This window comes from Schistocerca gregaria, chromosome 9 (genome assembly GCF_023897955.1).
Source record: "Schistocerca gregaria isolate iqSchGreg1 chromosome 9, iqSchGreg1.2, whole genome shotgun sequence".
NCBI lineage: Eukaryota > Metazoa > Arthropoda > Insecta > Orthoptera > Acrididae > Schistocerca > Schistocerca gregaria.
In genome coordinates, this window is record NC_064928.1 from 216,644,757 (window position 1) to 216,670,331 (window position 25,575).

Below are 25,575 nucleotides of genomic sequence, written 5' to 3' on the forward strand. Positions count from 1 at the left end.
AATTGTGGGACAAGCAAAAGTTCAAGAACTGGACCAAATAGTGATTGTGACCTTTTATTTATTTATTTGTTTTTTGTTGTTACATATGACCTGCACTTTAGAAGATAACACCATCTGCGTTTCACCATTGCTTATGAACAGTGACCGATTTGGCTGAAGAACTAAAATGGACGTGGGGTTGGGGGTCTATTGTTGAGCAACAGAAATTTCATCATGCAGCCAACTATCAAACTATGGGAATGTATATTGTATTACATCTACCATGTTTAAACTGCAGTTTGCCTGAACCCATTTATACTTAGAAGCAAACTGACTTTAAAATTTGTCAGATACTCAACAATAGCATACATTTCTGAAGGAAACACTAAAAGACTAGATGGGCGCCAGTGGTTTACTTACATGTTTCGTGCAGCACTATTGTTGACACTCACCGTGAGGTACGACAGGAACAATTGGGGGTGTCAGCTGCTGGTTGTACATAGCCAATTAGAGAGTGGTGGACAGGCAATACATTTGGAAGCAAGAGACATTGTAACATTCTCATGTCATTATAGAAGTGATATCTGCAGTATCTTCAGAAAATAAATAGCTGTGTTCTTGGGTCCCACTGTAACAACCACCTCAGAAATGGCAAAATATTTGGAACCAACGTCCAAATATTTGTGACAATGAATATTATAAGTTTCTCAGCTGTCCTATTAGGATGATGGCAATGATGATGATGATCATGATGATGACTATGATTGAAACTAATGATACTACAGATGATAGGCTAAGTAAAGTAAAAAGCAGTGAAGATAAAAACTAGTGTAAAAATTTTTTCTTATTCATTTTATTTCTCCTTGTATTGTCAAAATGTAGACAATCAGTAAATGGCATAAATTTAGAATAAGTGTAATGTTAACTTTTTAGACAAATCTCCTACAGCAATAAAAGTTTGTAATTTTGTTTAGTCATAATAAGTTAAACAATTATTTTTTCTCTTGTATTCACGGCCATCTTTCACTTGGGTAAATATGGTAATTCATAGTTTTTATTACAAAGTATTTGAAAGTCATGGTTACCAAAACTGGGTTTGACACTGTTGAAAAAGCCGTCTTCATATCTGGGCAGATTTGTTACAGTTGTAAATTTGCAGAGTAACAACTAACATACAGTAATGTTCACCTCAGCAGTGACAAATCTGAGAGCAACAGGGGGAGACATTGCAGAAATCACTCTAAAAATATTCAGCTCAGGGCAAGCCAGACCTTCGGGTAGCCCTGGCCCAAACACGTAAAGTAGTGCAGGTAGATGCATTGAGCAAGAAGCATGCAACACGCGGCTAAGCCTGTATCGAGCACACCTGTGGTGGTCAAAGGGTTCATAAAATATTTTAGGTAGCTGTAGGTGTATTATAAATCTTTATAAAGATGTCAGCATCTGTTTGTTACATTAAAACCATATGGTACACTGGTGTCTCTTTGAATGAAGCTTTATGGTGGTGTGTTGCAGGTTCCTGGGGACAGTTGTGCCAGATGAACTCCCGGAGCAGCTTTGTGTTAGCTGCCTCAGTGTGTACATTCTCTTCTTCATTGGCCACCAACAGAGACAGTGATTTACATTCCAGTTTCTGCACTTTTGTCTCTCTGGAACCTCTTCAGCTGACTTTTTTGTGTGTATTGACTGTGTTTGAAACAGGAGGAACTCTGACTTTTCAACTGTGTTCATTTAGTAGACAAAAAAAAGGGGAGATATTGCTGCAATTTAAAAAAGTGTTACACCTCTGTTGCCTTCAAGATACTGTTTCCTGAATGAGACACTCTGAGTCCCAAGAACAAGTTAAATTATTGTATTCAGATCTCTCATAAAGCATTTATGTAGTGTCTAGAAATGTTTCACTATTTTAAGCATTTATTAATGTTCAAGTGTTCTTTAGGTATTGCTTTTATGCAACTGTCATTTTAATATGTCGGGTCATTGTCCAGGCTGTGATTTGCATTTGAGTGTGCCATTCCAGTGTCTGTCGCCTTCTCGCTTTTTATGCTTCTACTGCTAAACTAGATGATTCACTCACATTTCTGTAAAATTGGTATTTCCCCAATCTCCTTCAGGAATGACAATTTATTATATCTTGTAACAGAGCTGGTGACAGCTATCACAACAGTATTAGAATTTGCTTTTAGTACTGCTCCAGGTAGTAGAGTATTGCTATTCCAAAATGTTACTTTCAGTATTGCCAGGCCAGCAACACAACTGTGTTCTTATTTCAAGTTGTTGAGAATGTACTATAAGTTGCACAAACATCATGTTCATCTTTTAAAAAAACTCCTCCAGTGTTACAAATATAATGGGAGTACATATTGCCTCTCTCATTTAAATAATTCCTGTTAGATTAGTGGAGAGTGGTTTCATATCTTTTATTCTGTACATTGCTCACATCACTCCCAAACCAAGTGGTGGGTTATCATTTGTTGGCTGCTGCTGTAGGAACACAAATGCCTGACAAACCTTATAAGTGAAGTGTGTAATGTTTTCTGAGAGGAAAATGTTCTACAGAGAAATTTGATATTTTTAATACACTTGCCTGAAGCAAATCACAATACCTACCTACCAGTTATTGAAACAGGAGGAACTAAGCTGAGCCTACAGAAAAAAAAGAAGAAGAAAATAGATGTTCAGGTTAGAGCTTTCAGAAAATGCTGCTCCTTTATGAGAAAAGGGGGAGGGGGGGGGGGGCACTGACTACTTCCTCAAGCTGTTGGAAAGATTTCTAAGTAAATTATCCTTTACTTTCTTCTCCACTTAAAGTCTTACGCTCACATGTCCCTCTTTCGTCAACTATTTCCTCTCTCAAAGAAGGAAGCACTAATTCCAAAAATTAGCTAGTTCAATATTGTGTGCACTGCCCCGCTCATTACCATCAGCTTTAGGTCAGCCCTGATTAGCTGGCTTCTGTTTCAAAAATTCTCTTTCTGTTTTGTGTAGTACAAATTTTGTTTTTTAGCATTTGTATTTTAGTTTGCATTTCAGTTCATTTCTTGGTTATTAGTTTACGCAGCTAGTCCTTCCAGAACTGATTGATAAGATATTTTATACGAAAAAGGCTGCTCTTTTATTCACCGAAATGAGGTCACATGTTTTTGCAAGATTGAATTTCCTTTCTTCATATATCTGTTCTGATACCACAGAAACATTTTACTGCAACATGTACATTACTTTTTGCCACTGTTGTCATACTGCCATTTTCAAAGTACCGATGAGCAGCAAAATATTAGCTTACTTCAAGAGAACTACTGATCCGAACAGTTAATGTGATGTGATGTGTGTCAATTCAGAGAGTAAAATGTTTTCCCTGCTCTCTGCGACAAACCTGATGGCTGATCTTCCTAATGTTAAAGGAGTTATAAGAAAAGTAGTAGGTTCCCAGTGAAATTCAGAACTGAATCATCTGTGGAGGTGAGGCAGTTGTAAATCTTTGCATTAATTACCTTGAAGATTTATAGGTTGATGCCAACAAACATTTTAAAATATTCCAACCTTCTTGTTGTTTCTGTCATCATAGAGGGGCAGTAGAATCTAAAAATATCATTTCTCAGATTCGATGGATTGTAGCAATTTTGAAATTATGTTTTCATAGTAACAGTATTATGCGTGTTACAGAAAGATGGAATGATATTCAAACATTCAGTAGTGCTGTCCATTCTGCAGAGAACCCTGTGACATACTTAATATGTACAGTGGATAAATGCAGATATTTGCTAAATTTTTTTTGCTGTACTTCTGTGCTAAGAACATATTAAAAATCGCTTTGTTCTAACTTGTTGCTTCCAGTGATATTACTCAGCATCTTGCACTATCAGAAAGATTAAGCAATACTTGTTTAAATGCCCATAGTTTATTATATTTCCAACACTACAAGGGAATGACTTTACATCTTGTGTAGAAAAATTGTCGATTCCAATTTCTTCTTCTCTGTGTAGAGCCTGGTCATTGACCTCAGACTATTTAAATATTGGCATTTACTATTATTAACTGATACAGACTTATGAATTGTATTATAAAGAATGCTCTGCTCGGTTATAAAGAAGAATAACGCTCTTGGTGTCCAAAGGGAAAATTTTTACAAGCATAACACACAAATTCCCCATCTGTTAGTTCATATAATTTAGCTTTGAACTTATTTTCATCAAATTAGTGAGCTATAAACTGTACCGTCAATTGCAGAAAAACATTATATTTAGTGCTTGAGAGTACACGACTGTGAGATCGATGATACAAAATCAGCCATTGACCTTTTTAGATTGTCATTTGCTCTGGGGGCTGTTTATGAACATACCACAATAAGGAGACCAGGAAATATTAGTTTCCACTATCTGTTGCAGTTGGTACAATGCTCTTTTGATAGGCTGTCAAATTTAGCTTTGCTGGATCTGTTTGTACATGGTCAGTTTTATAATTGTGAGGAACCACATTCAAGTTTCTTTACAAGAGATATGTATGTTTCTCACAGTTCATGGTGAATTTCCATTATGTATGCTCTGAACAGACTGTTTACTTTCACTGTCACACAGTGGCAGTGTGGAAGCTGGTATTTGTGATCTAATCACAGTTATCTATTACTCTTTACAACCAATTGACTCTTACTGTTCTGTGCACAGGTGGCTGATGGGTGTAATTGATTCGATAGAAATCAAATTATGTTGACCTTTGTGTATTATTTTCAGGCCACTGCCATCATTAATTAACAGACAACATTATGTTTAGTGTGTCTACATCTAAAGACGCAGAAATAATGTGCAATTAGCAGCTGCTGAAATGTTATGTGTAATTCCCTTGGAAATCATTTTACAGATTTCTTTAAACAAAATACCCATTAATCTCTATGTCATCTGCTAACTTAAATGGTAGTGAACAGAAATTATTCAGTACCTTTTGATATCAACTGATTTCTATCGATTCAGCTAATCCCATTAGTTGTCTCACCAATTATCTTCTTGGAATGTATGTGTGTAGTATTGAAATGTTCTTTTCGTTATTATCCATTCAGAGCAACTGGCAACAAAATATTGTTGCAGAGAATGAGTGCAGTCTTACACAACTACAATTTGACTGTGTTTTTTATGCCTTACCTTCCAATGATTGACATCACTGCTGCTTCCAAGTCTTTAAAAGTTTCTATTACCAAATGTAAACTTTTTGAAATTCTCACTTTATTTAGAACTCCAGTAAGAAATTTTTATCGGTCATTCCTTTTTGAGATGTATATTAAGAGAGAAAACAGACTGTTTGCAGATGGTTGCCTCAGGTGATGCAGTAGCTGTATATCCAATCAGTCACTTAACACTTAAAAATACTTTTTCTGTCAAGTATCCTGAATAACTATCTAGCTTTTGTATTTGGAAGGCCTACATAGACTTTTTACATTTCTTGTGTACCATTGCATGAATGATTGTTGCTGGAAGAGATGTTTTGCAGTTTTGGAAAATTTCCAGTTTTACAGTGAAAAAAGTAGAAAATTGGTTGTTGTCGAACTCGAGTAGCATTTTCTGCAGGTACTGGTAGTTTTATACTTCAGGGTCCAATAATGCAACGATGTGTGTTCTCTGTGTGCTAAAACTGATGATGATGATTGTCAATTAGCAATTACTGATTTTTTTGTTGACTGTGTACATAAACTTGTTTTTATTGTGCCACAGTAGCGATTGTTTTGCCTTATTTCAGACATGTAAATTTAGAATGTACTTTGAAGTTAAAAATATTTATTACTTCTGTCATATTATGCAGAAGTGGACATTTATATCACAGATGTGTGTTAATTTGCACCACATGAGAGGAGAATGTTGTGGCATGTGTGATTTATTTAGCAGGTCATTGATAGTAGTAAATGTTACTGTGGTGAGTTTACAACAAACTTGTGGTGTTGGATGCAATGATAACTTTTTATTGCAGTGACATTAAACTGTATTTATTTTTTATATAATATGTTTATTCATTTCATTTTGCGTTTATATTTGCCATATGGTTATCAAAACAATGCTTCTGTGGCTTTCATTTTTGGGGCCACTCTGACAAGGTATGAAGGTCACTTTGATAGACATATTTTGTGCATTAGTTTCTATGAGGAAAGAAAAACATCCAGTTTTTCACAAAAGCCTGTTTCATTTGTGATGACATATCTACATACAGTCAAACCCCTTTTTAAAGACTCTCTGGGGACTCAAACATTTTTTTTTAAGTAGGATTATTCCTTGAATGGGGGTTTTTGCCAGAGAACATGGTAAAAATGACCCAGAATCATAATTTCAGCATGCAAAGGTGGTACAAGTGCTATTTTGTTACAAAATTATGTATATCCTGTGCTACAAATTTAAATGCAGAACTAATATTACACTCTTCACAAAACATGTCCTTTAATTTTTTTTAATAAAAAATCTGTAAGTCTTGTTTATTTTGTCCTTCTAGGATATTATACTGAAGGAAGTTCTTTTTCCAGATGGTTGATATGAGTTAGAATCGATTCATCTACATTAAAAGAGGAAAAGAAATTCCTGACATCAATTTCTTACGAAGCATCGGTGTCACTTCCAGCGCTCCTACCTATATCCCCTCATAAGCATTTCAGTGGCATAAATCTCGGGTATGGAAATTGGGATGTCATCATCACAGCAGATAATATCCTGGAATGTTGCATTTTCAGAAATATTAGTTTTGCTTCCTTGTGCTGAGTCTCATCACTTCCTTCCTCTTAGAGCGTGAAAGTGACTTGTACAGCACTGCTACAGTGTACCTGTATTTAACAGTGTGTGTTATGTCCAAGTCAAGAGGCTACAGATGACTCGTGTGGTTTGGAGGAAGTAACACATTATTTACTTTCTTCTGAGATTATGTTTCCTTAGGATGTACAGGTCATAGATCAATAATAAGTATAACTTTCCCTCCTGTTGCTCCTATCTTGGCATCTAAATGCTTGAAAAAGTCGTAAACATTTATGACATCTCCACGGACTGCTGTTGTGCACATAACTACAAAGTAAATATATTAAAAACAAAGATTCCAAGACTTACCAAGCGGGAAAGCGCCGGTAGACAGGCACAATAAATAAAACACACACACAGAATTTCTAGCTTTCGCAACCGACGGTTGTTTCTTCAGGAAAGAGGGAAGGAGAGGGAAAGACGAAAGGATGTGGGTTTTAAGGGAGATGGTAAGGAGTCATTCCAATCCCGGGAGCGGAAGGACTTACCTTAGGGGGGAAAAGGACAGGTGTACACTCGCGCGCACACACACATATCCATCTGCACATACACAGACACAAGCAGACATCTGTAAAGGAAAAAAGCCTACAAAGTAACATTTTTATGTTTTGGGAACATGGGAACTTCTCACTTCCATCACTATTTACACACAATAGTGTCCTCATCCTCTCTTTACTTTTCTTTTACCTCTGTGGCAATTTGCTCCATTAACAGAATACGATTTTCCACGAAGTAAATTATAAAATATGTCAGTGTAATCAGCATTCAAAATGTATCTGGGCTCATAACCCTATTTTGTTATTTGAGGAGCAAAATAACATGTGATGGTTGAAGTAGAGGGGACATAAAATAAAGTCTGGCAATGGCAAGAAAAGCGTTTTTGAAAAACATAAATTTGTTAGCATCAAATGTATCAGTTTAGTATTGGAAGGAAGTGTAGGGGTAAAAATTGTAGAGGGAGACCAGGAGATGAATATATAAGCAGATTCAGAAGGAAGTCTGTTGCAGTAGTTATTCAGAGATGAGCTTGCACAGGATAGAGTAGCACGGAGAGCTGCAGAAGACCAAACTTCGAACTGAGGACAGGAACAACAGCAACGACTGTTACTTTATATCAGTCATGGCACTTCAATGTTTTCCAGTAGTTCACAATTTCCAAGACTAGAACCTCAGTTTGAAATTACAGATTATGCTTCTTTTTAAAAAAAGAAAAATTCAACCAGTCGCTCAATGTACTGAAATCTGTGCATATATTTCCAATTATAGGAATTCTTACATTTCTCAGTCCTTGAAACAACTTTTGAAGAATATTTTACACAACATTCATTCAATGTGAACATACAAATGTTGTTTTTTTGGATCCACAGGAATTGTCTGCTGGGACATCTAAAAACGCTTCCTCGTTTTTCAATATGCTGCACATGTAGATGGCGCTAAATCATATTTCTTCGCTCTGTTGGAAAAATTCCTGTTAAGATTGTCATTCTTAGCTTTTGCTGAACTGTAAGCATTCTACAATTGTAGGCTGTTATTCCACAAAAGTAAAACTGTTAACTTCGACCGAACAACTACACTTTTTGTGCCTCATAGGCTCAGTGACTGTGACATCAGATCATGTAAATTAAGTCACATGGAGATTGATTTCTAATTCTTTCAATGTATCTGTCAGTATGGCTACAAGGGAAGTAGAGTTATTCACTATGATCTAAGCACATATCAACCGGTTGAATCGATTACTGTTCACTGTGTCACAGGACAAAAATTACAACTTGTGTGAAGTGGAAATTAATCAGAAACTCACTAGAACATTTTGAGACTTACGTAAAAAAGGGATTTCAGTTTGCAAAATGTTTCAAGTTTATTCCTTAAAAGCAGACTTTATCTTAAACGTGAGTTCACTAAAAGTGGGGAGAAATAACATGGATTTAATGGGAGTTTTCACCAGGACTGACAGAAATATTTGTTAAAAGCGAGTAGTTTTTTTGAAAGTGATTTCATTAGTTTAGAATTTTAATGTAGCTCTTTTTTTATTGTTATTTACATAAACTATCCACATAGTGACAGCATTGACCAACCCTGCAGCACATATTAAAGTGCCTGCTTTCAGGTCTCGAGGAGGCGCACAGGTCCCAGATGACTTCCCACATTCACCTAAGTGAGTGCCGAGCCAGTACCCTTGTCCCATCTCAGATACTTTATATGCACAGTTGCGCATGAGATTTACACTAAACACAGACATATGCGGTACACAAATTCTGTCCCAGAGACAAGCATCAGGAAGGGCATTCAGCCACCAACTTGCCACTAACAATGCCAAAACTGGTATAACAGTGTGGATCCTGTAGAGAAATGGAGCTAAGACCAAAGAAGAAGAAGAAGAAGAAGTGACGTATTATTATTACTACTACTACTATTATGGCTTGCCAGAATTTAATCCTCATAGATTACTTGGAAAAGAACAGACTTATATAAATGGTGTTTTTCAAAAGACATAACAACTTTATTTATACGACTTACAGACCTAGTTTTTTACATTTTTTAAATTGAAGTACATCATATTCTTTTACCTTACAGCTAAAAAGTTGAATGTGTAAACTATTGGTTATGTGACACTCATCCTGTCTGAAGCAGATTTCTTGACAAATTTGGTGCATTGTTGTTGTTGTTGTCTTCAGTCCTGAGACTGGTTTGATGCAGCTCTCCATGCTACTCTATCCTGTGCAAGCTGCTTCATCTCCCAGTACCTACTGCAACCTACATCCTTCTGAATCTGCTTAGTGTACTCATCTCTCGCTCTCCCTCTACGATTTTTACCCTCCACGCTGCCCTCCAATGCTAAATTTGTGATCCCTTGGTGCCTCGAAACATGTCCTACCAACCGATCCCTTCTTCTAGTCAAGTTGTGCCACAAACTTCTCTTCTCCCCAATCCTATTCAATACCTCCTCATTAGTTACGTGATCTATCCACCTTATCTTCAGTATTCTTCTGTAGCACCACATTTCGAAAGCTTCTATTCTCTTCTTGTCCAAACTAATTATCGTCCATGTTTCACTTCCATACATGGCTACACTCCAAACAAATACTTTCAGAAACTACTTCCTGATACATAAATCTATATTCGATGTTAACAAATTTCTCTTCTTCAGAAACGCTTTCCTTGCCATTGCCAGTCTACATTTTATATCCTCTCTACTTCGACCATCATCAGTTATTTTACTTCCTAAATAGCAAAACTCCTTTACTACTTTAAGTGTCTCATTTCCTAATCTAATTCCCTCAGCATCACCCGATTTAATTTGACTACATTCCATTATCCTCGTTTTGCTTTTGTTAATGTTCATCTTATATCCTCCTTTCAAGACACTGTCCATTCCGTTCAACTGCTCTTCCAAGTCCTTTGCCGTCTCTGACAGAATTACAATGTCATCGGCGAACCTCAAAGTTTTTACTTCGTCTCCATGAATTTTAATACCTACTCCAAATTTTTCTTTTGTTTCCTTTACTGCTTGCTCAATATACAGATTGAATAACATCGGGGAGAGGCTACAACCCTGTCTCACTCCTTTCCCAACCACTGCTTCCCTTTCATGCCCCACGACTCTTATTACTGCCATCTGGTTTCTGTACAAATTATAAATAGCCTTTCGCTCCCTGTATTTTACCCCTGCCACCTTTAGAATTTGAAAAAGAGTATTCCAGTCAACATTGTCAAAAGCTTTCTCTAAGTCTACAAATGCTAGAAACGTAGGTTTGCCTTTTCTTAATCTTTCTTCTAAGATAAGTCGTAAGGTCAGTATTGCCTCACGTGTTCCAACATTTCGACGGAATCCAAACTGATCCTCCCCGAGGTCTGCATCTACCAGTTTTTCCATTCGTCTGTAAAGAATTCACGTTAGTATTTTGCAGCCGTGGCTTATTAAACTGATAGTTCGGTAATTTTCACATCTGTCAGCACCTGCTTTCTTTGGGATTGGAATTATTATATTCTTCTTGAAGTCTGAGGGTATTTCGCCTGTCTCATACATCTTGCTCACCAGCTGGTAGAGTTTTGTCATGACTGGCTCTCCTAAGGCCGTAAGTAGTTCTAATGGAATGTTGTCTACTCCGGGGGCCTTGTTTCGACTCAGGTCTTTCAGTGCTCTGTCAAACTCTTCACGCAGTATCGTATCTCCCATTTCGTCTTCATCTACATCCTCTTCTATTTCCATAATATTGTCCTCAAGTACATCGCCCTTGTATAAACCTTCTATATACTCCTTCCACCTTTCTGCCTTCCCTTCTTTGCTTAGAACTGGGCTGCCATCTGAGCTCTTGATATTCATACACGTGGTTCTCTTCTCTCCAAAGGTCTCTTTAATCTTCCTGTAGGCAGTATCTATCTTACCCCTAGTGAGATAAGCTTCTACATCCTTACATCTGTCCTCTAGCCATCCCTGTTTAGCCATTTTGCACTTCTTGTCGATCTCATTTTTGAGACGTTTGTATTCCTTTTTGCCTGCTTCATTTACTGCATTTTTATATTTTCTCCTTTCATCAATTAAATTCAATATTTCTTCTGTTACCCAAGGATTTCTAGCAGCCCTCGTCTTTGTACCTACTTTATCCTCTGCTGCCTTCACTACTACATCCCTCAGAGCTACCCATTCTTCTTCTACTGTATTTCTTTCCCCTATTCCTGTCAATTGTTCCCTTATGCTCTCTCTGAAACTCTGTACAACCTCTGGTTCTTTCAGTTTATCCAGGTCCCATCTCCTTAATTTCCCACATTTTTGCAGTTTCTTCAGTTTTACTCTACAGGTCATAACCAATAGATTGTGGTCAGAGTCCACATCTGCCCCTGGAAATGTCTTACAACTTAAAACCTGGTTCCTAAATCTCTGTCTTACCATTACATAATCTATCTGATACCTTTTAGTATCTCCAGGGTTCTTCCATGTATACAACCTTCTTTCATGATTCTTAAACCAAGTGTTAGCTATGATTAAGTTGTGCTCTGTGCAAAATTCTACTAGGCGGCCTCCTCTTTCATTTCTTAGCCCCAATCCATATTCACCTACTATGTTTCCTTCTCTCCCTTTTCCTACACTCGAATTCCAGTCACCCATTACTATTAAATTTTCGTCTCCCTTCACTATCTGAATGATTTCTTTTATTTCATCGTACATTTCTTCAATTTCTTCATCCTCTGCAGAGCTAGTTGGCATATAAACTTGTACTACTGTAGTAGGTGTGGGCTTCGTATCTATCTTGGCCACAATAATGCGTTCACTATGCTGTTTGTAGTAGCTTACCCGCATTCCTATTTCCCTATTCATTATTAAACCTACTCCTGCATTACCCCTATTTGATTTTGTGTTTATAACCCTGTAGTCACCTGACCAGAAGTCTTGTTCCTCCTGCCACCGAACTTCACTAATTCCCACTATATCTAACTTTAACCTATCCATTTCCCTTTTTAAATTTTCTAACCTATCTGCCTGATTAAGGGATCTGACATTCCACGCTCCGATCCGTAGAACGCCAGTTTTCTTTCTCCTGATAACGACATCCTCCTGAGTAGTCCCCGCCCGGAGATCCGAATGGGGGACTATTTTACCTCCGGAATATTTTACCCAAGAGGATGCCATCATCATTTAATCATACAGTAAAGCTGCATGTCCTCGGGAAAAATTACGGTTGTAGTTTCCCCTTGCTTTCAGCCGTTCGCAGTACCAGCACAGCAAGGCCGTTTTGGTCAATGTTGCAAGGCCAGATCAGTCAATCATCCAGGCTGTTGCCCCTGCAACTACTGAAAAGGCTGCTGCCCCTCTTCAGGAACCACACGTTTGTCTGGCCTCTCAACAGATACCCCTCCGTTGTGGTTGCACCTACGGTACGGCCATCTGTATCGCTGAGGCACGCAAGCCTCCCCACAAACGGCAAGGTCCATGGTTCATGGGGGGAGGTTTGGTGCATTATGTCAGGCATAACTTGTTCAGTTGCATTATTGATTGCTGCTTCGATGGCTAATTGTTGCAGCCTTCTTTGCTCAATTCTTGCTAGCACTTGAGATGGTATGGTATTGTGCTGGCATACTACGTGAGTCAAAACCTTTGATCTATTTTCTTTCAAAATTAGACTCGGTCCGTGTGTTATATGAATAAGTTTGTGTGAATTTTCAAAGCTGTGCGGGTGGTACAAACACCATATCTCTGATGAATCCCCAAGAGAAAAAAATCAAGAGGTGTCAGGTCAGCTGACGGGACCACGCAGTCAGCAAATCGTGCCCAATAATTTTAGTTGAGATGTGGTTGTTGAGGAGTTCCTGGATGAGGTGAGGCAGTGCAGTGGCTCACCAGCTTGAGTATAGAGTATGCTGCAGTCTTGGTCAGCCTTGTTAATCACTGAGGTAAAAAAGTTTTTTAGTGTATCCAAGTACACTATTCTGTAGACTGTTTTCACTTGGAAAAGAAAGGACTGTAAACTTTGCAACTGCTCAGCACCCAAAAAGATGTCAACTTTTGGGCTGTCGTGAAAGAGTTCTGAGATTTCGTGGGTTGCCCCTATCCCAAAACCTGTAGTCATGTTTATTAACTCTACCATTTAACTGAAAGGCTAACACATCACTAATGGGAATGTTTCCAGTGTTATCTTCATCCTTATATAACGGATGTAATATTTCCCCACAAAACTAATTGCTAATTTGTGCTGGTTGAGAAGCAAATATTTTCTTAACTCAGGGCCAAACAGTCATGTGCTGGATACCCAACTCGTGAGAAGCACATGGAGTCAATTTTGTAGGACTGTTATCAAGGCTTTGTCTCACTTGCGCTGTGATGTTGGCAGACACACAAAGTTGACTTGATAATATTTTATGGCTTACTGAGTACTCAGTTTCAAAAAAATGGTTCAGATGGCTCTGATCACTATGGTACTTAATTTCTAAGGTCATCAGTCCCCTAGAACTTAGAACTACGTAAACCTAACTAACCTAAGGACATCACACACATCCATGCCCGAGGCAGGATTCGAACCTGCGACCGTAGCGGTCGCGCGTTTCCAGACTGTAGCACCTAGAACTGCTCGGCCATCCTGGCATGCGTACTCAGTTTCACAAAACATTTATGCTAGGCCTGCTGGGTGGAGCTTTGCTTTACCCATTGTGAAAATTACATTTTACTGTTGTTGAAGACATGCATTTTTCAAACCAAAATATACCGCAAACATGAGCAAGACAAGTGAAAGCGGTCATTTTTGCATAAACTCTCACCAGTACTTGTAGTAGTGTGATTCGGTACTATGTGCGTCAGAACTTGATCCATTTTCCTTTGAAATTTGGCTAGCACTAGGTCTGTAAGTCTTAAAGCTTGTATGAATTTTGAAGGTGATTTAGTCCTTTTAGAAATCCTCTTCATTGAGCCTAATATGTTTCTTTGTTGCATCATTTGGTACAGGAGTTGAATGGAAGACATCTAAGATTGGCAGGCAAAACACTGGTTAATGCACCATTCCAGACTGCACCAACACATTGGAGGATGGCCTCCACATGAGATGCAAGTTGTTTCTTCCTGTTTCACATCTTGAAGATTATCACTGTCAGGAGAAAGTTTCTTCAAAAAGAACTACTGTTTCCGCCAGAGAGCATATTCCAGGGTTTGAAAAAGCTAGTTTGTTCCCACAAGCATAAAAAAAGTAAACTTCTTTAACAAAATGTGCATTGTAATAATAAGTATTGCAGTCTAAATGGGCAAGAGAATGATAATTTTTTATTGTTTTATTTATTCATATATTCCTGTAAAAATACAGGTATATACATTACAACATGTATGTAATGAGACTACAGAAAGACAGAAGTACACATAAAACCAAATGTCAATATCTAAGATCCTAACCTATTTCATCAGCATTTATGAGGCTACTCCAACTTCCCTGATAGGTTTGCATGGGGCATTCATCCCTAATGTGCTTGATTGTCTGGCTCATAGTCACAAATCAGAGACTCAGTAGCATCCCATTTGGAAAGGTACTTTGCGTATCGAACATGCCCATTGTGAGCCCTGTTCAATTTGACCCGTAGTGTCCTGTTGAGTTCTGCCCCAGCAGTATCACAGTTACACTTCTGGAAACCACTCACACTCTTCAGGATTTTCAATAAGTTAACAGTTCTGATACCACAGGTCTCTCACCTCAATACTAATTGCATTTAGCTCTTCTGCTTGCCATAACAGTGGATTTCTTGAATGGAGTCTGTTTCGTAGTAGACTTGGTATGCCTTCCTGTATGGGTAATTCCAGGTTCTCCTGTAGCTTGCGGGTTTCCAAAAGCGAGGCCTCAGTAGAGGAAGCCAATCGATGGCTGTTGGCTGGATTCTCTCTCTTGTTTAGTGCATAGTGTCTTGTTTAGTGCATAGTGCAGTTCAGCTGGACATCATTCAAGTTAGTTTGGCAGCTGTTTAGCCACCCAAGGACACAATATTCAGCTACCGAGAAGACCAGAACAATGAACAATGCGCGCAAGGTATGAGCTGAAGCTCCCCGTGCCATTCCACAGAATTTTTCAAGTTAACAAGTTTTTATCTTGGCAGCAGTATTTTCAAAAAGTTTTTGTATGAAAGGGTGCAATCAAGGACGACACCGAGGTCCTAAAGTACCTGTTATGGCAATGAGTGCTTCCGTTAGGTTTCACTGTGGGCTCTGTGTCAGCTGGTTTGGTGTTCTGATGGAATGTACATACTTCAGTTTTACTTGTGCTGGGTTTAATTCGCCACTTTCTAAAATGATAGCTCTTCTATGAGAATTTTCTCCATTTGTCGTAGACTGTTACTTAATTTCCACTCCTCACTCACATTTTCTCACAAGTAAAAGCTGAAGTGTCTATTGTTTATCATGTCGGTGATGAAAGTTACAATTTTTCAGCATCAGATTGTTTTTTTTTTTTTTTTTTTTTGCTCCGCTGGGATACATTCCAGAATGAAGCTGCTAATTCTGTTATTAAGGAGCCTTGCAAGAGTTTATCAAGATGGTTCACAAGGCAAATGGGTCTGAAACTTTGAGGGTGATGAGCTGGTTTACCGGGTTTCGAAATTGCCACTATCTTTATTGTCTTTGGCTCATTGAGCAGTGATCCATTATCTAGGATGTTGCGAACGAGGCGAACCTGCCTTTTTTTTCACCACTACCCCACCCCTGGCATGCTATCACTTCCCCTCCCCTACCCACCCAACCCCACCCCACCCCACCCTCCTCCTTACCCCCACCCAGTTGCATCTCCCACCACGCCCTGCTGCTTATAGTCTGGTTTCAGCTGAGAGAGACCTTGGTCATGTGCGTCTTCATCTACATCTAAATACATACTCCGCAATCCACCATACGTAGCTTGGCAGAGGGTACCTCGTACCACGACTAGCATCTTCTCTCCCTCTTCCACTCCAAAACAGAACGAGGGAAAAATGACTGCCTATATGCCTCTGTATGAGCTCTAATCTCTCTTATCTTATCTTTGTGGTCTTTCCACGAAATGTAAATTGGCGGCAGTAAAATTGTACTGCAGTCAGCCTAAAATGCAGGTTCTCTACATTTCCTCAGTAGCGATTCACGAAAACAACATATCCTTTCCTCTAGAGACTCCCACCCGAGTTCCTGAAGCATTTCCGTAACACCCGCGTGATGATCAAACCCACCAGTAACAAATCTAGCAGCCCACTTCTGAATTGCTTCTATGTCCTCCCTCAATCCGACCTGGTAGGGATCCCAAATACTCGAGTAGTTCTCAAGAATAGGTCGTATTAGTGTTTTATAAGTGGTCTCCTTCACAGATGAACCGCATCTTCGCAAAATTCTACCAATGAACCGAAGAGGACTATTCGCTTTCCCACAACTGCCATTACGTGCTTGTCCCACTTCATATCACTCTGCAATGTTACGCCCTAATATTTAATCGACATGACTGTGTCAAGTGCTACACTACTAATGCAGTATTCAAACATTACAGGATTCTTTTTCCTATTCATGTGCATTAATTTACATTTATCTAAATAAAATAGAAAGAAACTTCCACGTGGGAAAAATATATTAAAAACAAAGATTCCAAGAATTACCAAGTGGGAAAGCGCCGGTAGATAGGCACAATAAATAAAACACACACACAGAATTTCTAGCTTTCGCAACCGACAGTTGCTTCTTCAGGAAAGAGGGAAGGAGAGGGAAAGACGAAAGGATGTGGGTTTTAAGGGAGAGGGTAAGGAGTCATTCCAATCCCAGGAGTGGAAAGACTTACCTTAGGGGGAAAAAAGGACAGGTGTACACTCGCACACACACACATATCCATCCGCACATACACAGACACAAGCAGACATTTGTAAAGGCAAAGAGTTTGGGCAGAGATGTCAGTCGAGGCGGAAGTACAGAGGCAAAGAAGTTGTTGAAAGACAACACTATGCCAAGATGTGCTGGCCGTGCACCAAGGCATGTTTAGCCACAGGGTGATCCTCATTACGGACAAACACTGTCTGCCTGTGTCCATTCATGCGAATGGGCAGTTTGTTGCTGGTCATTCCCACATAGAAAGCGTCACAGTGCAAGCAGGTCAGTTGGTAAATCACGTGGGTGCTTTCACACGTGGCTCTGCCTTTGATCGTGTACACCTTCCGGGTTACAGGACTGGGGTAGGTGGTGGTGGGAGGGTGCATAGGACAGGTTTTACACCGGGGACGGTTACAAAGGTAGGAGCCAGAGGATAGGGAAGGTGGTTTGGGGATTTCATATGGATGAACCAAGAGGTTACGAAGGTTAGGTGGACGGCGGAAAGACACTCTTGGTGGAGTGGGGAGGATTTCATGAAGGATGGATCTCATTTCAGGGCAGGATTTTAGGAAGTCGTATCCCTGCTAGAGAGCCACATTCAGAGTCTGATCCAGTCCCGGGAAGTATCCTGTCACAAGTGGGGCACTTTTAGGGTTCTTCTGTGAGAGGTTCTGGGTTTGAGGGGATAAGGAAGTGGCTCTGGTTATTTACTTCTGTACCAGGTCAGGAGGGTAGTTGTGGGATGCGAAAGCTGTTTTCCGGTTGTTGGTGTAATGGTTCAGGGATTCAGGACTGGAGCAGATTCGTTTGCCATGGACGCCTAGGCTGTAGGGAAGGGTCCGTTTGATATGGAATGGGTGGCAGCTGTCATAATGGAGGTACTGTTGCTTGTTGGTGGGTTTGATGTGGACGGATGTGTGAAGCTGGCCATTGGACAGATGGAGGTCAACGCCAAGGAAAGTAGCATGGGATTTGGAGTAGGACCAGGTGAATCTGATGGATCCACAGGAGTTGAGGTTGGAGAAGAAATTCGGGAGTTGTTCTTCACTGTGAGTCCAGATCATGAAGATGTCGTCAATAAATCTGTACCAAAATTTGGGTTGGCAGGCTTGGGTAACCAAGAAGGCTTCCTCTAAGCGACCCATAAATAGGTTGGCATACGAGGGGGCCATCCAGAATGTATCTCTGCCTACGTAGATCAACACCTTCAACCCATTACATGCAGTCTCCCATCCTTCATCAAAGACACCAACCACTTTCTCGAACGCCTGGAATCCTTACCCAGTCTGTTACCCCCGGAAACCATCCTTGTAACCATTGATGCCACTTCCCTATACACAAATATCCTGCACGTCCAGGGCCTCACTGCGATGGAGCACTTCCTTTCACGCCGATCACCTGCCACCCTACCTAAAACCTCTTTCCTCGTAACCTTATCCAGCTTCATCCTGACCCACAACTTCTTCACTTTTGAAGGCCGGACATGCCAACAATTAAAGGGAACAGCCATGGGCACCAGGATGGCCCCCTCGTATGCCAACCTATTTATGGGTCGCTTAGAGGAAGCCTTCTTGGTTACCCAAGCGTGGCAACCCAAAGTTTGGTACAGATTTATTGATGACATCTTCATGATCTGGACTCACAGTGAAGAACAACTCCCGAATTTCCTCTCCAACCTCAACTCCTTTGGTTCCATCAGATTCACCTGGTCCTACTCCAAATCCCATGCCACTTTCCTTGACGTTGACCTCCATCTGTCCAATGGCCAGCTTCACACATCCGTCCACATCAAACCCACCAACAAGCAACAGTACCTCCATTATGACAGCTGCCACCCATTTCATATCAAACGGACCCTTCCCTACAGCCTAGGCGTCCGTGGCAAACGAATCTGCTCCAGTCCTGAATCCCTGAACCATTAAACCAACAACCGGAAAACAGCTTTCGCATCCCGCAACTACCCTCCCGACCTGGTACAGAAGCAAATAACCAGAGCCATTTCCTCATCCCCTCAAACCCAGAACCTCTCACAGAAGAACCCTAAAAGTGCCCCACTTGTGACAGGATACTTCCCGGGACTGGATCAGACTCTGAATGTGGCTCTCTAGCAGGGATACGACTTCCTAAAATCCTGCCCCGAAATGAGATCCATCCTTCATGAAATCCTCCCCACTCCATCAAGAGTGTCTTTCCGCTGTCCACCTAACCTTCGTAACCTCTTGGTTCATCCCTATGAAATCCCCAAACCACCTTTCCTATCCTCTGGCTCCTACCCTTGTAACTGCCCCCGGTGTAAAACCTGTCCTATGCACCCTCACACCACCACCTATTCCAGTCCTGTAACCCGGAAGGTGTACACGATCAAAGGCAGAGCCACGTGTGAAAGCATCCACGTGATTTACCAACTGACCTGCCTACACTGTGACGCTTTCTATGTGGGAATGACCAGCAACAAACTGCCCATTCGCATGAATGGACACAGGCAGACAGTGTTTGTCCGTAATGAGGATCACCCTGTGGCTAAACATGCCTTGGTGCACGGCCAGCACATCTTGGCACAGTGTTATACCGTCCGGGTTATCTGGATACTTCCCACCAACACCAACCTATCTGAACTCCGGAGATGGGAACTTGCCCTTCAGTATACCCTCTCTTCTCGATATCCGCCAGGCCTCAACCTCCGCTGATTTCAAGTTGCCGCCGCTCATACCTCACCTGTCTTTCAACAACTTCTTTGCCTCTGTACTTCCGCCTCGACTGACATCTCTGCCCAAACTCTTTGCCTTTACAAATGTCTGCTTGTATCTGCGTATGTGCGGATAGATATGTGTGTGTGTGCGAGTGTACACCTGTCCTTTTTTCCCCCTAAGGTAAGTCTTTCCGCTCCCGTGATTGGAATGACTCCTTATCCTCTCCCTTAAAACCCACATCCTTTCGTCTTTCCCTCTCCTTCCCTCTTTCCTGAAGAAGCAACTGTCGGTTGCGAAAGCTAGAAATTCTGTGTGTGTGTTTTATTTATTGTGCCTGTCTACCGGTGCTTTCCCGCTTGGTAAGTCTTGGAATCTTTGTTTTTAATATAATTTACATTTATCTATATTTAGAGTTAGCTGCCATTCTTTACACCAGTCACAAATCCTGTCCAAGTCATGTTGTATCCTCCTACAGTCACTCAACGACGACACCTTCCCGTACACCACAGCATCATCAGCAAACAGACGCATGTTGCTATCCAAAAGATCATTTATGTAGATAGAAAACAACAGCGGACCTACCACACTTCCCTGGGGCACTCCAGATGATACCCTCATCTCCGATAAATACTCACCATCGAGGACGACGTACTGGGTTCTATTACTTAAGAAGTCTTCGAGCCACTCACATACTTGGGAACCAATCCCATATGCTCGTACCTTAGTTACGAGTCTGCAGTGGGGCACCGAGTCAAATGCCTTTCGGAAGTCAAGGAATATGGTGTCCGTCTGATACCCTTCATCCATGGTTCGCAAGATATCGGGTGAAAAATGGGCGAGTTGCATTTCCCAGGAGTGATGCTTTCTAAAGCCGTGCTAATGCATGGACAGCAACTTGTCTGTCTCAAGGAAATTCATTATATTCAAACTGAGAATATGTTCGAGAATCCTGCAACAAACCGATGTTAAGGATATTGGTCTGTAATTTTGAGGATCCGTCCTTCTACCCTTCTTATATACTGGTGTCACCTGCGCTTTTTTCCAGTTGCTTGGGACTTTATGTTGGGCAAGAGATTCACAATAAATTTCAACAAAGAACTCGTTTGTGGAAAGGTCACAACTCATTTTGTGAGAGTCTTTTTGTTGTGCCTGTCTGTGCCTCATCATCTACACTAAATGGTGAGTAGCAACAATCCTTTACATAATATTGTTACACTCCATGTGTATATTGTCATACCAGGTACTTTACCATGTTTAGCTTGTTTTAAGGCCTCATCCAATTCAGTCAGTGTAAATAGTGAAGAGAAACTGGATTTGTTTGGGCACTGAGCTTTTAGAGGTGAGTTCTCGTCTTTTTCTGGAAGTACGTTGTTTGTCACAGGATGATCTAGATGTTTCAAGTACACGGTTAGTGATTTAGTTACCTGAAGTACAAGGTTTGTGACTGGGTTCTTTGGAAGCTCCACTAAGGTTACGCAGCAGGCTCCGTGCCTTTGTACTCAAATGTTGAAAGTTTACATTTTCTACCATCTCGCACCATCGTACTCTTCTAGCAGCCTTCAGACTTCGGAGGAGGTCATCTACAATATCGCTTTTGTCAGTTTCGCTATGTTCTTCGTGAAGTTATTCGCAATGTTCATTCCGTACCGGTATACATTCCATTCTGAATCCACGAACGATAAACTTTTTAGCAACGTAAGAACAGCGCCGACCAGTCGAGGGTAGTTTTGCAGGTTCTGGTTTAATAAAACAAATATATATTTATCTAGGTGGTCGGCAAAACTCCGCCAATCGGCCCTGCAGACATTCCGTCTTGGTCACAGTAGAGATTATCACTACTGAAAGAGAGAGTCCAATATTGAGGAATACTGGCCTCTGTTGGCTGTGTGGGAAATTAGGTATTATTCCTCTAGATACAAGCACAAGGTGTTGCCTGCAGTCGCAGGACGTAAAGCAGAGATCAAGCTTGTAATCTCTTCGCCAAGTGGCAGATCCAAAAGTTCGCAAATCCTTGGCATCATAAACTAGATACAAGTTTCCATTTTCAAGCCAGTATTCGAGTGCAATAACACATTCATTGTCATGTGCTTATTTCCAATGAAAATGGTGACTGTAAAAATCTCCAACATAGAACAATGGGTGGGCAATAATTGGCAGACATCTAGTGGCAACAGCACATTTGGTGGCTTGTAAATATTATTTATAGAGGTCACCTTCATTTGTGTCGAGACATAATGGAGCTCATTTTCTGCATTTGTTGATATGAGGTGAGTATGCTCGATGTTGCTCCTTATTGCTGTATTGATGCTTAAAAGTGTTGTCTGTGAATAACGTAGGGTTACTGTACACAAAAATAATCAGTTCATAGATGTACAAACAGGGGGCACTTAATATTTTTAGATTTCTTAATAGTGGGCGGCAAGATTCTTTTGGTCTTGCATTACACATATTTCTAACAATTGATTTTTGTAATTTTAATATTCTAATGATTTTGCTTGTATTACCCCAAAAGATAATGCCATACCTTATAACAGCTTCAAAATAGCTGTGATAAACTACTTTTCTTATCTCCATGCTAGTTGAGTATGACAAAATCTTCATAGCAAAGGTCAGGCTGTTTAACTTGTTTGCCAAGTATTCTATATGTGAAGACCAGGATAAATTTTGGTCTAAATGTATTCCTAAGAATTTAACACAATCTGATTCTTTCAGTTCCTTGTTTCTGCAGGCAATATGAATTTCATTTATTTTACAGTTTTTAGTTTTAAACTGTAGTAAATGTGTTTTTCCAATATTCAATTTTAACCCATTTAGTTGGAACCAGTTTTCTAAACTGTTTAGTAGATTTGTGACAGTTGAGGGATTTTGTTCTGAGTGATTGCTTTCGATGAGGGCAGACGTATCATCAGCGAATGAAACTGAGTGTGAATTTATGTTTAGTGGCAAGTCATTTATGTAAAGTAAGAATAAAATTGGACCCAGAATAGAGCCTTGTGGAACGCCTTGTGAAATGATCATCCATTCAGAGAAGAAATTTCCCTTGCTTGATGATATAACTACTCTTTGTTTTCTCTTTGTGAGACATGACCTGAACCACTCTAAAACACGACCTCCAATTCCGTATTTTTCCATTTTATACAGGACCAATTGATGGTTTACACAATCAAATGCTTTTGTGAGGTCACAGAACAATCCTGCAACTTTGCTAGACTTGTCTAAGGCAGAACAAATTTTTTTCACAAACTCATTTATGGCGTCTACTGTGTTTTTGCCTTTCTGAAAGCCGTATTGATTATCTGACAGTATGTTTGATTTTTCTATAAATTTTTTTATTTGTATTACTACCACTTTTTCAAATATTTTTGAGAAAATTGGGAGAATAGAAATTGGGCGGTAGTTCCCCATATCTTCTCTTGAGCCTTTTTTGAACGAAGGTTTTACCTCTGCATGCTTCAGGGCGTCTGGAAAGTGGCCTTCTTCGAGTGATTTATTGATTATTGAAGAGAGGGAGTGAGCTATTATCTTGACAGCTGATTTAACTACTTTAGTAGGTATGCCATCCCACCCTGCGGAATTTTTGTTTTTGAGCTGCAATATAGTGTTCTCTACATCTTTGGCTGAATTTTTTTTAAATTTGTTAAAGCATTCTTCTGCCTTCTGACCTAGTTTTACTTTTTTGGTATAACCATCTATATCTGCAACTGATTTTGATACATTTATAAAAAAATTGTTAAATGATTCTGAAATCAGAGCAGGATTTGTTATAGTTTTATTTCCCACCTTAATTTTGGAGATAACTTTGCTGTTAGTTCTCATCCCCAGTTCTGATTTTACGACAGACCAGACTGCCTTTGATTTGTTTTCATGAGCCAAGATGTATGTATTATTTACCATTTCTTTTGCAGCTTTCACTACCCTTTTAAATAAGCCTTTATACCGTTTGACATAATTTATGAAAACAGGGTCTTTGTTATATTCCAACTCCTTGTGCAGTTGTCTTTTCTTCCAACTGGATATTTTTATTCCAGTGGTGATCCAATTTAGCTTATTTGACACCTTTGTGTGGAATACTCTAAGTGGAAATATTTCATTAAATACATGTAGAAAACTTTCTAGAAACCTGTTAAAATGTACAGAGGTTGGAGTTTCATCTTCAACTTGCCACTCCACCTCTTCTAATTTAGAGCAGAACTGTTTTAAATTTCCAGCAGTAAAATGTCTTTTGCTATAAGTATTTTTAGTACTTGGTTTATTTGCATTTGCTATTTCAATAAACAGAGCAGAGTGGTCTGAGAGTCCTAATTCCACACATAACTTCTTTGCATCATCAAATTTATAATTTGTTAAAATGTTATCAATACAACTTCCTGTATTTCCGTTTTCCCTTGTGATTTCCAGGAAGTTTACCTTGAAACCAAATTTTTGGATTAAGTCCATAAACTTTATTGAGTCATTTGTCTGATTGAATAAATTTATATTGAAATCAGCTGCTATTAATACCTTTTTCTTTTTCTCATTGATGACTTTCTGTAAAAGATTTTTTAATTTTGGTAAAAATAATTTTGTTATCTCTACACCTGGGATTCTATATATAGAAACAATAATAATATTTTGTGTTTCTAATTCAATTGAGCAGCTTTCAAATACTCCTTCATTTAGAAAATTGAAATCGTCTTTTACTTTATATTCTACAGAGTTATTTACAAGTATGCACGAGCCCCCATGAGTTCTATTTTTTCTACAAAAACTTGATGCTACATTGAAATTTTTTAACTTATTTAATATTATGATATTATCTTTTGAAAGCCAATGCTCGTTTACACAAACAATTTTAACATTTTTACATTCAGAGAGTAAAATTTGTATTTCATCAATTTTATTCATTCTTCCGTTTTTATGGGTTGTAACCATGCCATTTACGTTCAAGTGCATTAGAAAAGTGCTGTTTTTTTGCCTAAGGTTTCAAGAATAGTTTTCTTTATAGGATTATTACACTTCCTATTCTCTTTTTCCTTCTTTACAGTTTTTGTTGGAAATGTTTGGGAACCAGTACAATCATGAATAAAAACGTTTTTTACCTTTGTATTTGCCTTAGGCTCACTGGCACTAAAAAATCCTTTAAGTGTAATGGTTGTTTGATTTTTCTATTTGGGAGTCGAGTGGTTGCTGCTGTCGTACTGGCGGTTGCTGGTGGATTGATTTCTGCTGCTGGGCTGGCTGTTGATGGTGGGATGGTTTCTCCTGCTGGGAGTCGAGTGGTTGTTGCTGTCATACTGGTTGTTGGTGGTGGATTGGTTTCTGCTGCTGGGCTGGCTGTTGATGGTGGGATGGTTTCTCCTGTTGCATCAGTACATAATATGCTTTCAAGTTGGTGAGAGTGATCTGCTTCTTCTAACGAGATTGTAGTTTTTGGTTTAAACCAATCCGTAATTCGTGTTTTTCTGGCGATTTTTAAGCGTGGTGCATGTGTGCACATGCGGAAGAGAAGCGGGGGGAAAAAAGGAAACGTACCTGGGTGAAGCCGTGGGTTTTACGACGACACGATAAAAGCATTCAACAAAAGTTGTTACGCGAGCTTATAGTGGAGGACATCAAGTCGTACAGCAATTACTTAACAATGGATGAGCATACATTTCTGTATGTACTCAATGATGTGTATCCTCATATCACAAAGCACAACATTCACTTAAGAACTGCTACATCTGCAGAAGACAGGTTCAGTGTAACACTCCGATTCCTCGCTACAGGAGAGGGTTAGGTTAGGTTAGGTCAGGTCTCCAATCTTCGTAATCTATTTTTGTATTCAGCATGCCTCACGTTGTGAAGCGCCTCATCAGCTTCATACATCTCTATTAATTTTGTAGTT

General features: G+C 39.6%; 1 protein-coding gene across 1 annotated transcript in view; it reads left to right on the forward strand.

Annotated features, from left to right (window-relative positions):
* Nucleotides 1-5,962, forward strand: part of LOC126292161 (inositol-tetrakisphosphate 1-kinase-like) — a 107,359-nt gene extending 101,397 nt beyond the window's left edge. The window contains exon 11 of the mRNA XM_049985999.1: nucleotides 1,495-5,962. The gene's annotated coding sequence lies outside the window, so the exon portion shown is untranslated. The remainder of the gene's footprint in view (nucleotides 1-1,494) is intronic.
* Nucleotides 5,963-25,575: the final 19,613 nt, after the last annotated feature.